General features: G+C 39.9%; 1 protein-coding gene across 3 annotated transcripts in view; it reads left to right on the top strand.

The window, feature by feature from the left end:
* The window catches only part of LOC306969834 (cell adhesion molecule 2-like), a 206,785-nt gene that overhangs the window by 157,867 nt on the left and 34,566 nt on the right, over positions 1 to 14,352 (top strand). The gene's annotated exons all lie outside the window — the stretch shown is intronic.

The raw sequence follows: 14,352 nt of genomic DNA, 5'->3' as shown, positions 1-14,352 counted from the left end.
GAAAGCGTCTCATTTTTGCATTGTGGTTTCTGATCTTTGTTGTGGCTTTAAGATTGTGAGCGCCAGTATTTTTTATATTTAAAGTCTGTGGGCTTTTATTAATACATCTTAGCACTAGTGGTGGTATCATTAGTATTAGTGGGTTACTGAGGCTCATAGTGTACTGCCACGTTGAGCACCATCTGCAGTGCCATTGAGAAATCCCCAGGTAACGTGGACTAAGCCCCGCTAATAACACTACACACAGACTTCGGCTATATCACCAGCACAAAGCCGCTAGTGTTTAATGACTAATAAGCACATTGTGAGGCTGTATCCGTGACCTTTGGACCTGCTTCACTCACCACCGCATAAAGGGGATTCATGCCTGTTATTTTGCCGGTTAGCACGCTCTGAATTGATTGTGTGCTGTGTGTCTGTGCTTGTATTAGCGGAGTGTAATGGACTATGAATCACACTGTGTTGTAAGTGTCTGGATTAAGCACATATGGGATTTACACAGTCTTCCTCCATTATCCCTCTGCCCACTGGGCTGCTACACTGTCACTTTGTCAGACTGCGGAGTCCATTTATGAAAAGCTTGTTTGTAGTGAGGGAAATGCACACACTTCTGTTCAGTATACATTTGAAACATGTCTAAATGTGGAACTGGTCAATGTGTTACCAAATTATTGTTATCGCAATAGTAAGCCGTGCAATATTTTATTATAATATTTCGGTATCACTTTATTTTACACTACCTTGATACATTGTACCGAACTACATTTAGTACGATGTAATGTGTGCTCTGTAACAATCTGTTATAACTTGTACCTATGTAGTACATACGCAATGGAATAACTTGTATTAGTACTTTGTAAGTACATAATGTAATAGGACACGAGACCCTTAGGGTTAAGGCATCAGATTAGGGTTAGAGTTAGAATTATGTCTTATTACATTATGTACATTCATAATACAAATACATATTATTCCATTGTGTATCTAACCCATAGGGACAAGTTATTACACATTTAGTTAGGTACAATGTATCAAGGGTAGTGTAAAATAAAGTGTTACCTAATGTTTCCCAAAATTACTAATGTTTTTACTTGAGTGAGATTTATGATTTTTTTGTATTGTATTGCTAACATACCCTACCACAGAAACGCTGGTACTTTAGTCCTGATCTTCCAAATTTAAATCCATTTCATTCCTGATTTTGTTTTGTTTTGACAATTCAATGAACAAAATAATAATGTTGATTTTTCATTTATTTGTTGGTTTATTTGGTCGGGACAGTGCATGTTAATGAACATACATGGGTCTCATGCATGTAAACAAGCCACACCGGATTGTGGCCATGGGCTAATTTCCATCTGTCGTCCCCCACTCGCACTCTCAAACACACTCTCATTCATCCTGGGCTATTGTACATGTTTTTAGTGGTAGGGCAAACCGGAGCAGTCACGGGCAGAACATGCAAACTCCACACAGACAGGCCCCCGTCCAGGTGGGAATCGAACCCAGGACCTTCTAGCTGTGAAGCACAAGCGCTAACCGCTGTGCTACCATGCCGCTCATCACTTGTTGGTCGTGTTGTTGCCGCGTATTTGTCACATTTTGGAAGTTCTGCGTTCTCATCTTTTTTAACCGCTTTTTCTGTTCCCTTTACATCATTCTTTTGTTGTGTTTTTGTCCCTTTTTTTAAATTTGTGTTATTATTGCTTTTCCGGACCCTTTTTTCATTGCTCTTTTGTTACTGTTTTGTTGTGGGGCTTTTTTCACTTTCTTTGTGGCTCTTCGCGGCTTTTTTTCATGGCTCTTTTCCCCTGTTTTTTTGTCGCCTTTTCGTCACCCTTTTGTCACATTTTTATTTTATTTTTTTATTTTTTTTGCTTTTCCGGCACGTTTTTGTCGCTTTTTTGTCACATTTTTGTTGCGCTTTCATCCTCATTTTCGTCGCTATTTTGACATCTTTTTCAAGAAAGCTTTTATATTTGGGTAAAGCCAAACTGGGTAAAGTTCAGGCGGGGGTTATGAGGTTCAATTCTTTTGTAAAATATTGCAATCATTTTGTTATCGCTATTTTTGATACAATATCACAATTTTTCTCATATCACGCAGCCCCCTCCAGACACATTAACATTTGAGCACACACTGAAATAATATACCTATGGAGCAGGTATTTCAGAACAGGATATTTTGTTGGAGAGAACATTAAGTTATTATGTTATACACCTAAAACATTGCTGCATCCGCACTTTGATAATTGTCCTTAGATTGTTTTGATTGCGATTTGCCCTGGAGTCCTATACGCAGTGCCATCCTTCACTTTTCATGGCCTCAGCAACATTTTTCGATCCAAGCTTCAGGGTCCGTTTCCTGCCATTTCCCTTTGCGCCGCTTCGGGATCGCGACAGCAACTTTGGACACTGTTATTATCAGAGAAGCACAAAAAAGAAAAAGGAAAAAGGATGGCTACTGGTGCGTCGATATGCCCCGAATAGTGTCACTGTTTTGGGCTTGGCTCTGCGTCTGTGTCGGGCGCTTTGGGAGTTGTCTTGCTGAATGCTGCAGATTGGGATGCACATGCTGATGAGGCCACTGCCATGGAGAGTGTTTCCAAAGTGCCCCCAGTGCAGAGGAAACAGACACGTCTCGAACGCCCTCGAGCGCAGTAGGATTCAGATTAATTTTCACTACTGCCTGATGGGAAGCAGATTCGAATGAGGGCAAGTCCACAGTTGCTCAAAAGACAAACCTCACTGTGAGTTTTTATTAGCCAGGGCTACAGTGAAATGTATTGAAAAGAGGCTAAGTGGCGTGTGGAAATTGTCCGCCTAAAGGTGCAGTAAATGGATGCAGAAACAGTGTAAACATTTTAACTGGTTCATTTTGCTGAGAATAAATGGACAGAGATGCGGGGAGATGTTTTGCTGCATTTGTCTTTTTAATGATAGGAATGTGTTAAAACTATTTTCTTGTATGAGCTCATGTTAAGCATCGTTTTGAAGTCTGCAATTGAAATGCCTTTGGTGTGGAAAACCACACTTGCAAATGTCACGATTTAGACATGACTAAAGTTGCATTGTTTGCTTGTGTAATGAGCGTATTCAGAGAGTGCATTTAAGTACATTGGCCGGACTTAACCATCAATAACAAATGAGCCTTGAGTTATTGTTTTTTCATTATTGTTTTCCATATAAGTAGTATGCTTGCATTGTATACTGGTATTGGACATCGGAGCCAGTACTGAAAAAAAAAAGATATCGGGCATCGGCTATAAATATATCCGATACTGAACCGATACCAGGCTTGGCTCTCAACGCCTCAAAAACACATCTTTTACCATCTAAATTTGGGCATGCTGTATATCATTGTAAAGCTTAGAACCTCGGGAATTCAGTCGCTGATTTAGTTTTAACCATCATTCTGCGGTTAGCAATAGCATGCTAAAGCTAGCGGGAGCATGCTAATGCTAACGAAAACTAATCAAGGCTGGGTCAGAAACTTTGATAGAAATAGCCTTCCTTGAGTGGCCTAATCAAATCAAATAACCAGTGTTTTGTTTTAGTTTAAGAAATAACTGAGCTGACATATTTGTATTGACCAGATCACTTTGTGTGAGTTGTTTATAATAACGTAACCTTAAGCCGGTCATACAAGGATATTTAGTGTAGAAAAGTCCAGTGATCCTTGTTAAATGTTTATCCAAGAATTTGTCAATAGATATAATTGATAATTGATCTGTAACATCATGAGAAAGCCACTTTTAAGAAAGTATCTTGGTATCGGTAAATATCGGATATCAGCAGATACTCAGACCCTATCGGTATCGAAAGCTGGATCGGTGCATCTCTAATTGTATGTATCACACTTCATGCCACTTCCACCCCGTGTTCCCCTGTAGCATTAGCATAAACATACTGCTGCTGTCAGAAACCACGGACTCCAATCATAGCCCGGGCGCATGTTTCTCTGTTATGTGTTTTTATTAATGTCCGGTTTAGCTGCTCTCCTTCGACGCGCTGGCACGGACCAGATTCCTCTTGTCTCCTCCGCTCTCGAAGGTGCCGTGACGACTCCCGGGACTTGTTTGAATTTCAAATCATTCAAGTCATTGTCCTCAAAGTAGCCAATTCTGTCCTCTCCATCGCTAACCGCTGGAATGCGAGTGCGAGGGAGATGAGCGGGAAGCCTGTCTTTTATGCCATTGAAAAGAACTTAATATGACTTCATAGTTTGCTCTTTAGGTTTGCCTAATTCAGAATATGATAACAGCTTTATGTCCTAGAAGGAGAAAAATTGGACCACGGCTTAATTTGATTTTCTTTTCTTTTTTTACTAGAGAGACCTTTGCGTAATTACTTTCAGGGCTGTGTTCCTGTATAGTAGCCTTTAAGGAGAGGCTAAAGTGGCACTCTGCGCTTTCTTTACCTGACCTTTGTTACTCCATTTCTTTGTCTATCATAGAAGAACATCCACTATACAATATATGCTCTTCAGGACAATGGACATGTTCCTTTATTATTCTGTTAAAATTATTCAACGTTTTTGAGCTGAATAATTCTGTCTATGGCACTTCTTCATATAAAAATTAAAACGCACCTTGAGTTGGTTTTGTTTAATTCGCACATGCGCCGACAGCTAGGTCAAGTAGCTCGTGTTTGTGCTTGTGTTTTTACGTGTCCTTGTACTTAGCTCCTTTGATACGTTTCATTTTTGCACGGCCACCCTACATATTACATACTATTCCACCAAAATACCAAGGATAAAATGTTTTTGTGAGAGAAAGGATGTTATTATAGATGACCAAGGTTTAGTTGATGAATATCTGGTGAATGCCTCCATTAAGTAAAATAAATCTTCATTCATTATGTGTTGAAAATATTCATCTTACTGCCACGTCTAGTGCTGCAACTACCTTTGGTGTTTTTAATGGGTACGAAAGCCTTTTTCACTCAATGTAAATTAACTGACAATGGAAAAAAATACTCAGACGGCTCAAGGTCAAAGCTGAAAGTTTTCTCATGTCATAAAATGCCTCCTTAATTCTTCTGATTCATCCCCTGCACCGCCTCCTACTCCCTCTAATATTTTATGGCCCTTGTCTTTAGGAGAAGCGACTTGTTCAGGATCTGTGGGGATTTACAATCAGCTTTCTCTTCAGATGGCAGAGAATTTGGTACCAATTTTGAGGACGTTTTATAGAAAGGGAAAAAAATAAATAAAAAATAGACAGCTGCCTAAATTTTTATTTTTATTTTTTTTTCCTTTTTCATTTCTTTGATACAAAGTCTGAGGCGCATTTGGTATTCTGTTATTTACTTTGGGGAAAACTTTTAAAAGCCCATCGTCCAAATTGCTCAGGCACGGATACTCTGAATGCATCAAAGCTCTCGTGGCTGCAAACTGGTGAGCTACGGCGGCCCCCGTATATGTGTATGTGCGCGGCAAAGAGGCAGCAAATTGATACAGGCTGCCGAGTATTTGACATCTGAGGACCAAACGGTTTCATATTCAGCAGCTCGGAGCTTAAAAACGCGAGCACTTAGCCGTTAGCCGCTCAGCCATAACACTAATCTTAATGTTTAAACAGATGCCATCACGCGGCAGGTGCGAGTGTGAGAGCTTTACTACAAGCTACACCGCAGGGAGGTGGCAACGGCACTGGCATGTGCTAATAAATGCATTGAGGTGGCGTACATTGGTGCTTACTTGTTTAGGAAAAAGGGCGCCATCTCCAGATCGGATCTTCACTGTTCATGCTCACTACGGTTTAGTTGTCATTCAGTACTTTTTACCTAGTTTTTGTAAGTCTTTAGTGTGAAAGAACAATACTTTGACGGAAACGATGACGAAACATATTACACACTGCATACGATGTGCAAAAGGTTTGTTTTTTCTAGATTGGCACCAAGAACAAACTGACTTGTAACTCAGTGTCTGGATTATACTTTAATTTCCTACAATCTTCCATAGTCTTTTGATTAAGTTGTGCATCAAGAGTGAAGTAAATGTACCGTTTGAGTGCACAAAGGTAGTATTTTAAGAAATGGAAATATCTGAAGTATTTCATTGCGGTGAATAAAGTGGGCTTTTTAAGAGACAGGCAAGGTGACCTTCGGAGCCGTGCGTCTGCTTTCATTGTCACATTATTTAGCTTCATACAAATAAAAGCTTTTTGCACAAACTCGCCGTTGCATCGGGTTTAGTGCCGCGCACACATTAAGACTGGAGGCGTGTGCGTGTGTTTAATGCGGGTTGTGTGTTTTTGTCTGTTAGGGAAAAGTGGTGTCAGAGGAATGACAGTTGTGTTTTAAGTGGTGAACCTCGGCACAGAGCGCTGTCAAACTCAGAAATAGATGCTGTTATTCCAGTCTTTATTAGCACAGCGACTTATCATTGCGAGGTACAGAGAAATACCTGAGGCCAAAAGAAATAATTAGCTCACACTTAGAACTCTTCATTTTTCTCTTACACAAGAAAGTTCTAGGGCAGAGGGAAGAAAATTAAAATGAATACTGTTTTTCTTCAGACACTGTTATATAAACTCTCAAATGGCGATGGTGAATGTAAAGAAATAGCTTAATGTTATATTTGCATTTTTATATAGCCCACAGTTAAATAGAACAAGGTTAAAGTGCACTTTATGTCTCTGTATAGGAACATATGCCTTATGTATTTCTTTGTATGCACTGGGGCAACCTTGGAACGCTTTAAGGAACAGAACCAGCCAGGTCATAAAGATCCTTGAGAACTGACTAACAATGAACTGAAATTGGAGGAGCTTGAAAACCTTAACACGAAAGTATTAATCCAGTCCATCAGTGTTAATTACAGTCAAACCAACTCAAATTTGGCAGGATCTTGAGCATCTGTTTCTGTAAATTTAATTCAGAGATGCACCGATCCAGCTTTTTTGCTTCCGATGCCAATATTTTGGTTTGAGTGTCTGGCGACCAGATATTAACCGATACCAAGAGACTTTTTTAAAAGTGGCTTTCTTAGATTAAAAAAGTTAATGGTCCTCTTATTTCCATTGTGAGATCAATAAAGTATGTTCTTGTCATGATGTTACAGATTCATTATCAATTATATCTATTGATAAACTCATGGGAAAACATTTAACAAGGATCACTGGATATTTGACACTATCCTTGGGACAGGCTATTTTACATCAACAGATCTGTGCATTACAAATATCTTAAATCAGTTCATCTTTAGCAGCATCACAAACTAAAATACTTGGCCGCTCCAGCAGTGGCCAATTTCATTAGGCTTCTTTAGGTATTTCTATTATAGTTTCTTACCCAGCCTTGATTCGTTGGCGTTAGCATTAGCACGCTCCCGCTAGCTTTAGCATGCTGTAGCTAGCCACTCAAAAATGTGTTTGCGGAGGTTAAAACTAACTTATCCCTTATCGGTTCAGTATCGGATATTTGTAGCCGATACCCAATATAATATGTTTTCCAGTAATGGCTCCGATATCCGATCAGTGCTTTCCTAATTTAGTTCACATCATAATCTGTCTTTCTGAAAAGCTCCTCACATCATGTTGTTGCCACTTTAAAATTATATTACTGTTGTTTTTCTTCCACCGTTGTTTGTCCCCCCATTAGTTTCACTTGACACACTATGGTGCTTCTGTTCTGTAGGCCTATCATAATAAACATGAATTGTAGATAATAAGGTGTGCAATGTATCCTGCATCTTAACTGTATTACCTGCATAATCCCCCCCAAAAAAGTGGAAGTACAAAACAGTGCTCTTTCTTTTCAAAGTCACTGTGAAGGATGGCAGAAGTGGTTAGCCGAGAAAATAGCGGGCCTCTAATAGACTCGCTATCGCTGGCCGTCTTCTCCTCTCGAGCTGGAGGGGAGACTGTACCCCGGTGCTGGAATACAATGGTTTTTATAGGCAGTCCTGTCTCTTTCTCTCTTGACCTGCTTCTCACAAGGACTTAATGAAACGCTGCGGCTCTAGGTGTCCCACTGAACTCAGCATGGCCGCCCCAAAACTGATGAAAGAAAATCACTCCTGTCACCGGCAGAAAAAATCCACCACCGGCCAATTATACTGTATAGTCTGTGACATATTTTACATTTTAAAAAGCCGCCGTACCTGGAATAAAAAAGGCACAAATGAAGGGTGAGGAATGGCTGAGATACAGAGGGTGGATAGACACACCGGCCATTCTAATAGGTGCCCCACTATTTTTAAGGTGTGCTTCATTTTTATTCCCCCTGGAGGGAAATTTTCCCCATACATTTGACCCATTCCTCACTGCTGTCAGGCGTCTCATAGTAAATCTCCTCATTTTCAACAGCCACAATAAACCAACAGTTTCTTTTTCAAGCTACATACATTATGACAGCCGCCTCTAATTATATGCATCAATCTCATCCATAAACATTGAGTGTTGGTTATCGCATCTTCACCAGTCGCCCAGACGACTTGTTGACGAGGGAGCGAACCCCGTCACATCCGGGCTGCCACCGCTGAATGTATGTGTTGGGAGAAATTTGCACTTTTCTCATTATGAAAGTGTGTCAGTGGAATGAGCAAGCACCTGTCAGCTTTCTATACTAATGCACAGTGTGTGGGCTCAGATAAAGGACAGGGGCGAAGAGGGGGCAGGTCACCGGAGGAAGGAAGCTGAAGGCGTGAAGGTGGGCAATAATAAAAAGCTTTATGTAAACTGTGGCTGTTTGTTTATGCATGCGGCTCGTACGGCCGTATAAAAGCGGCCCTAATAAGGAAGGCGAGAGACTAGTCGTGAGATCAGTCCATCGTTGGATAAGTTCTGTGTATATAATTAATTGCATACCTTGTGTACCTTGTGCAAATTCATTGTAAATAACATGAAATTAGCTCATAAGGACCCCAATAAAAATCAACATATGAGTATTTCTTGCACATTGACCCACTGTGGCAGCAGAACTAACCCTGCATTTGATTAACATAATATCAATGTACAGTTGCGTCATGACAAATATAATAACGTTGAATCCAAGTGAAAATATCCTAGGGAAAAGAAATAAGAGAGTATGTTCTACTAAATCCAGCTCATTACTAAAGCTACACGGATATTGGAGATAGATTTTACACATATTTTAACGCTAAGGAGAGTAACTGTTAGGTACACAGCCGACACACTGCACATTCTGTGGGTAAATATATGACTCCCACAGCATCAACATAAAACATGTAGGTGGCTTGTGATAGCCATCTGCCTGTTTATGTGTTACATATAAAAGTGTAGTGTGGGGCTGTGAGACTGACAGGAGATGTGCAGAGACACTGGGCCTGAGTAACAATAACAAGGCTCTCATAACAAGACAGGAAGCACTGTGAGCTGAGCGGTTATTACTAGATGTGAGGCATTGGGGTTTGCACAGAAATTAAAATTGTTCAGTGCTTTTGTAGTTCTTTATTTTATATATTTCTTTATTTTCTTGCACTTGTACACACATTTTTTATTTTTTATTTTATTAGTTTATTTGACAGGGACTGTACACATTAATGAACATTTCTGTAAATGTGTCAGCATTAGCTGCAAAGCTAGTTGTCAGCTGTTGTCCCTGGGCACGGTGTATAATGCCAACAACAATTATAAAACATAAAACAACATTGATAATATCAGAATGTTCGTTCTGTGACTTGCACAATAGAATGGAGATTTTTGTGCGATGTCAGGTCATACAGTTCAAACATGGGACATTACATAAATGTAGTGAAACATAACAGACACCAATAGATAATTTTATTGAAGTAAGTTTAATGTGTTAGTGATTAAAATGTGAATGTATTAAAAGTACTAGTTACTAATGAAATAAATACACATTGAAATTAAGGTGTCCAGATGAATGCATTCGGTGTATAGCTAAACACAACTGTTTTCTTCGCCTTTAGTAATATATCAGTATGTGTTGTGAAAGTATATTTATATAAAAGATAATTGACTAAAAGTGCCAAAATGTCCACAGAAATGTCTACATATTTTTGACCTGCGCCCGTTCACTAAATTGCTCATGTGGGATTTTTCTTTTGAGTACGTCTTTATTCTGCCGACAAAATCAAAATGTCACTTCTCATTTAAAGGAAGCCAGACATCTCTGACCTTCTATTTATGCTTTTTAAAGCCATTTTTTTTATCCCTCTATCCTCCACATAGTATGAAAAGCCAATATGTGACTCTCTCCCTTTTGTTCAGTGATCTCTATACCATTAGGGAGGTTGTGTTTTGTAGTATACGTTTGCGTTGCTGCTTTCGCATCAGTGCTGGATGTATTTCTTAGTACTTTAACGCCGTCAGAGCCATTGGAGTCTGCGGTCATAAGTCCTATCGCTGTAATAAGATCAGAAAAAACTCCAAATCTCACTCTGCATCAACCTCTGTGAACTCATAAAGCTATCGCTGCGAAGGTGTCTCCGGTGTTAGATCTACAGAGATTTTGACAGCCGAATGTGAGTAAATGCAGTTTCTTTCTGGCATCAGCCATTTTGTTCCTAACACGTTGCTAAATCAGTGCTGCTTTGATGCTGACAAGTGTGTTAATGTCCTTGAGGAGATGCAATGGCATTAAAAGAGTTCGTTTTCAAATGATAATCAAGTTTATCCTTTGAAGCAAATACATCTTATAGGCGCTAATGGTTGATAATGGATAGATCCAGTAGATGGATACATAATGTCTCCATATAGATTATCTAATGGCATTTTTCAATTAGAGACCTATTCACTCGGACTTTTATAAGCCCTACCTCAACCACCTTCATTACAACATAAATATTTCAAAGTTTGCAAGCCAGAAAAGTCATATGCACAGTTATAGAAATACAGGCACTCAGGGGCGTTAAAGAACCATTTGAACATTCACCACAGTGTCACTCCATTTAGTTTATTCGGTCAGGACAGTGCATGTACCAGACTCTAGGGCTAATTTTCATCCTTTATTTCACTATAGCAGATTAGACTCAGTAAATAAAGTGTGACAGTTTTTAGGATTCATACTTGAGTTGCGAGAGATTTTGTTTTGTTATTCCTGGGTTCCTGGGTGGTTGTCATCTGCAATATAAAAAAAAAATATCAATATATGTCATTTGTTTTAATGCCATTTCCTTGATCAAAATTGCATGAAAGTGCTTAGCTTCTGCACCATGTAAAAGCCATATTGTTTAAAATAACAAAAACAAGGCTCTTAATACCAAACCTTGAGTTCTATCCATCCTTTGAGACTTTACGTAATAATTTTGACTTGTGTGCTCTATTAGGATGTTGCCTTGGAGGATATTTGCCTTCCCACGTCTGGATAATTGTGTAGGAGTTTAGTTCATTTCACACCTTATATAACGCCTTTCATGTTCCTAAACTCTTCAGGGGGCTCCGGGTGAGCCTTAGATTGCCATGAACACTCAATAGGCAAATTCAAGACACTAAATGCAGGATACAACTGATCGCACAGGAACTATACACTGCAACATACATCTTCATCTTTCAGCTCAGAGTTCTGTATAACCATCCACATGTGTAATAGAGTTATGAATCGAAGGCTTCAGAAGGATAGATATACCTGTAATATACACGCTGGTGTATTATGACTTAGATGGGTAGCACACACTAGCGCCTATGGCCACTTTGATTTAAGACAGTTGAGATCTTTTTTCTCAACTGTTTTTTGCTTTTTACCATGTTGCAATATTGTACCTAAAGAAAACATACGAGGGGCCAGATCTTTAGCCTGGCGCAAGGACAGCGCTGCTCCAAACGTTAGACAGGCGCCATCTTGCTGTTGCGTTGTTGACTGGGCCACTGTGAGAGGGCGTCGCTTATAAACTCAGGGGTGGTTTATTCTCTTCTTGCAGCCTCACATTCTTTTCCTTGTACACATCACTCTGCCTTGTTCTTCCTTCAGCATTACGGGCTTTTATAAGCTCTATCTTACTAAGTACTTGAGTCATCTGTGTCTGGTGTACATCCTTTTTCTCTCGGTGTCCCGAGAGAAAGGGATGTACAGCCTGTGTTGCCTGTCTGCACTCAGCCGCAATTGCGTTATAACGTGACCCAAACAAACGCACATGTTCACTTTCACTCCCCCACCACCCTTCTCCCTTGCCCTTTTTCCGGCCGCGGAGTCTGGTTGGAGGAAAAAGGTTGTTCTACATAATATCGCCATTGGCCACGGGAGCCTGTCCTGCCCACTTAAAGCCCACATAATGCGCTAGGTCCGGATCTGCAAGAGGTCACAGGGCGCTCCCAGTCACAGAGGTGATTCCAGAGCCTGTCGATGCGGAAGCTGCAGGCCAAGGGCTGTCTTTGTATAAGCCATTTTAGAACAGTATAGCATTTTCTAACCATAGATTAATACTCAATTCTCGTAAAAAGCATAATACCCCTGATTTGAATAATAACAGCTATTGTGTGTAGCCACTGATGCAAAATGCAATACAGTACAAGTTTTACAATGAATCCATCTCTATGTTATAACCCGGAAACATTTTGCTACAAGTATCAAGCTAGTTTGTGTGGGTAAATATGGTATTATTCTGCGCTGCATAAGAATCTATCAATCCAGGGCTAAAGCATGAGAACTGACATTTGCCTGCTCACTTTTATTGCCCAAAGCAAATGCCCCAGCATAAGTGAAGAGTTGCATCGCAGCAGCCCTGTTTAACGTGCCCGTCTCCAGCTCGGATCGTCTGAGTAGCTACAGGCTTCGACAGAATGAGGACTGCAGTGGGAGGAAGCGCCGCGCACACACGACACAGGCATAGGCTAGTCTTTGTCTCCCGTCCACAGTACCTGCTTTATGCATGTGGGATTCTCAAACTGAGGTACAACTGGACGCAGTACCTGTGCTCCTCCAATGGCACTCGAGATTCAAAGTGATCAATCTATCTATTTGTAAGTTGATCATCTATATCAGCTCCGAGCTCAGATAATTGCTGAGGATTGCGTCATGAAAGGCATCTGGCTTAAAATCTTTGCCAAATGAATATGTAAATCAGGAGGAGAGGAGAAGAGTGTAGTCATTAAAGCGGTACAGGAAACAATTCTTAGCGTTGTGTCTTTTTCTGTAATGCACGGTTAAAAACTATTTTGATCACTCTCAGTTCAGCACCTTCTCAGTGTGGGAGCAAAGCCCTGAAGTTGCCTTCAAAGCCACCACTGTGTTCTGGCAAAAACAGGCCTTTATTTGTCCAACAAGCCTTGGGTTTTCAGTCTGTTGCTCTGTTCACTTGTTAGTCACAGAATAATTAGTGCTAGCAACGTAACAATGAAAACATGTTACAAGGGGTTTGTGTAGTGAAGCGTTCGGCTGGTTATTTCTCCCTTGAATATGGTTCAACAAAGTCTGAGTACCATTTTCAAGTACTTTTTGAAATTAGCCACAAAAACACACAAATGTCTTATGGCTTATATTTTTGATGTTTGTACAAGAGCTGTACTTTTCAAAATGTTGCATGGTTTACTTGTTTCATTATTATCTTGACAGTAGCCATAATTCAAACCTGGCTTTATCCACTTTGGATCTGAATGAGACCTGGTTTACGGACTGTCCTTCCAGTTGACCGACATGATTAGATGTCTGTTGCCAAAAGATTCTTTTCCTAACATATTATGAGCACATGCTGTACATATGAATGTCATTTTCTTTTAATGTAAAGGGCAATGCATAATATGGCCTCAGTTGCTCATATTAAATAAATCTCACTAAATCAAAGTGTGCATGCCTCTCTTTGACCATAGCTGAGCTCGATCAGACTCATAGCTCCTTTCTTTGGCATACAGCACATAATAGGCCTGCTATATCATCCTGGTCATGTCTGATAAGTAACTATTGTGAACATATTCTCCCTAGTATAGCTATGGAGTACACAGCCCTTTCATCTGGCCATGCAATTTTCAGCAAATCCAATATGAGTCTCTCATCTCTCCAAACTATCATTAGGCCTCTTTCTCACCCGCTTATTGTGCTATTGATTTCCATTGCTGTTATGTCTTTTGGAAGATTACATTTTCATATAAGTAAAATGCTGATGTGGTTTTCCAGCAGCGCACTGTGGAGATCCACTCAAGCATGTATTTTTCAATTCTACAAGTTCTGAAGATACTTTTTTTCTTTTTGTTTTTTTTCTCCTACTTTTTCTCCATTTCAGCTCTGGGTTTTTGACAGATGCGTGTGAGTCATTTCTAAAAACAAAATACAAAGCTGTGCAGACCAAATCAATGACTGAATGGCTTTTATAATTGAGGCTCAATATTTGAAGATGACCGAGTCTATAGTCTAAGTCCAAAGCTCTAATATTGTCTAACAACGAAACAAACAGAACTTTCTTTTGTTCAGACACTATAAGTTTGACATGGCA

The sequence above is a fragment of the Gobius niger genome (assembly GCF_951799975.1).
Source record: "Gobius niger genome assembly, chromosome: 11".
In the NCBI taxonomy this organism is placed as follows: domain Eukaryota; kingdom Metazoa; phylum Chordata; class Actinopteri; order Gobiiformes; family Gobiidae; genus Gobius; species Gobius niger.
The sequence above is the reverse complement of the archived record's forward strand: the minus strand, read 5'-3'. Positions and strand labels throughout refer to the sequence as shown.